The sequence below is a fragment of the Arachis duranensis genome, chromosome 4 (assembly GCF_000817695.3).
Source record: "Arachis duranensis cultivar V14167 chromosome 4, aradu.V14167.gnm2.J7QH, whole genome shotgun sequence".
Classification (NCBI taxonomy): Eukaryota; Viridiplantae; Streptophyta; class Magnoliopsida; order Fabales; family Fabaceae; genus Arachis; species Arachis duranensis.
This window is the reverse complement of record NC_029775.3, coordinates 117,376,399-117,379,517: the sequence shown is the minus strand read 5'-3', so window position 1 is coordinate 117,379,517 and position 3,119 is coordinate 117,376,399.

Sequence of the window (3,119 nt, the reverse complement as noted above, 5' to 3'; positions counted from 1 at the left end):
TAAGAATTAAAGGAATCTATAACTACAAAAATAAGAGATCAACAATAGAAGAGCAAAGAAGACACATTTATTATGAGTTACCTCTTATTGAATTAGAAGAATGTAGAAGGAACAATACTAGATCTACAACAAAATATAAGAGCAACATAAAGGAAATTACAACAAAAGAATAAAAGAAGATGAATGTAGCAACAAAGAATTGAAAGGTAGAAGTAGAAGAAAGCAAAGATTAAGACCTAGATCTAAGAACTAATCCTAATCCTAATCCTAATCCTAGAGAGAAGTGAGAGCTTCTCTCTCTAGAAACTACTTCTAAACTAATCCTAATGAGTGTGTAATGAATTAACTCCCCTTTGCTCTTCAATCCTTGGCTTTAAATAGCATTTTTGGCGCCAAAGTTGGTTGAGATTGGGCCCCACAACCCTTCAGAATTCGTTGGCCACGTTTTCATTAAAAAATCATAAACCAGCACCGACGCGTACGCGCACAGCACGCGTACGCGTCCATGGGGTGATTCGCAAGGTGTGCACAAGCGCCAGGTGCGCGTGCGCGTCCATGGGCGAGTTCAACTTCTTTGACTTTTCATGATTTCTCTACTTTGCATGCTTTCCCTCTTCACTCCTTTGATCCATTCCTAACCTTTTCAATCTGAAATCACTAACAAACATATCAAGGCATCTAGTGGAATCAAACGGAGATTAAAACCATCAAATTAAGGGTTTAAAAGCATGTTTTCACATCTAAGCACAAATAAGGAGACAATCACAAAACTATGCTAATTTAATGGATAAATGAGGGTAAAAGGTATTAAAATCTCTTAAAATCAATGCAAGATAAACCGTCAAAATGGGGTTTATCAGTATCCTACAACCTGACAGAAGGACAGTAAAGTAACAGACCTCTTCTTTTCAATGGGAAGAACTATACCTATTGGAAGGAGATAATGAAGATTTTTGTGCAAGCAGTGGACTACAGACTTTGGAAAATTATCCTGGAGGGTCCTCAATTTCCAACCACCACAAGTGCAGAAGGAGTAATCTCTCTCAAACCTGAAGCAACCTGGACCGAAGAAGACAGAAAGAAGGTGGAGCTCAATGCCAAGGCTATCAATCTGCTCAACTGTGCTATCAGTTTCGAGAAATACCGACGAGTATCACGATGCACAACGGCAAAGTAAATCTGGGACAAACTTCAAATCACACATGAAGGAACCACCATAGTGAAGAAGACCCGGATAGATATGTTGAACAGAGAGTATGAAATGTTTGCAATGAAAGAATGAGAATCTATTGATGAACTGTTCAAAAGATTCAACATCATCATTGTTGGCTTAGATGCTATGGGAATTACGTATCCTGATTCTGTGCTTGTGAGAAGAGTTTTGAGATGTCTCACTAAAGAGTGGAAAACTAAAGCATTAATCATATATGAGAATAATAGTCTAGATTCCATGACATATGATGACTTGAGAGGAAATTTGCTTGCTTTTAAAAACACTTATTTGAAAAAAGATCCAAAAAAAGAAAGGAATTGCTTTTACATCTGTTACTAATCCCCTGGATGATGAATCCAGTGATAATTCATCTGAAAATGAATTTGTGTTGTTTGCCAAAAAATTCAGGAAAATGGTAAAGTTCAAGGAAAGAGGTAAGGAAAGCAGCTCAAGAAAACAAAAGAAAGATTTCAGCAAGGTGACATGTTACAACTGCAAAGAGACTGGGTATTTTAAATCTGATTGCCCTAAGTTGAAGAAGGAGGAGAAGCCAAAGAAAGGAAAGAAAAAGGGACTGACGGATTCATGGGAAAACTTGGAAAATGACTCAGACGATGATGAAAAATCCGAGACCAAGTCACAACCATGTCTCATGGCAGATCACATTGATCAGGTAGTCTTTCACAACCCTTCAAATTTATGAATCATATCATAACTCAATTTGAAACAGAATCAGTTAGGATCTCATCCAAATTTAGAATTCAAATTTAGAAATAAAATAACTAATTATTCTCAAATCTGATTTAATATTCTCAATTATCATACTATCATTATATTCTTGGTGTTAGCAAAAAATATAATAATATTCTATCTGAATTAATATAATTATTTATTTGATCAAATTAAAATAATAATTAAATAATTCTACAGCAAAGATTAGAACACTCGTTAGTGTGTGACCCCATAGGTTCAATACTAAGCGGCTAGTAAATTAGTCATACTAAATTTACTAATTAAGGTTGGCGTCTAGCAACACTCCTCAACAACCCGATAGTATGAAGTAATATATTTTTACTAAGAACCTTAGAAGAACAAAGTATAATTCCTTCCATCTTTCCGACTCTTGGTTAACCCTTAGAGGCTTAGAGTATGGTTTAATTGTCAAACTCTAACTTGTTACCATTATTATAATGAACTGTGAATGACTTAAGAAACTCATTTCTTTATTCATTCAATTCCCTTGGCCAAGGTTTTATTCATCTCAGTCATTATAATCATAGAGCTCAAACTCTTTATCGAGAGTTGACGGATTCTTTATTGACTAATCATCATTAATTCTACAAGTATTTAAATTATACCCAATATCCATTCAACTAGCACCCTAGGGTATTAGGTGTCTGGAATCAAAGTATAATAAATACATTGTTAATTACCATGACAGTCGCAGGTCAAAGGAAACTCTATTACTATGTTCATCTTGAGAATATCCTATTGACAAATATACGGTAATTATAACTACAATGATAAATCTCTAAGTTTAACCAAGGATCTTATTATATTAATATTTTAATATAATAATAATAACAAATTATTTGACACATGATTGATTGGATTGTGGTCATACTCCTTATTCCCAACAATAATTTATTTCTATGTATCGTTTTTGTTCCTAATATTTTTATCCTATTTAAGCTCCTAATGTTTCAAATGGGATAAGTACTTTTTTCGTCCCCAAAGTCTGGGGTCAAAATCAATTTCGTCCCTAATTCTTTTTTGTTATTAAAATCATCCTCAACGTTACAAAACGTTATAAAATCGTCATTTTCTACATAAATTTTATTTTTTGACCAAATTATCCTTAACAAATAATAAAAATAATATTAAAAAATAATAACAAAAAACAAAA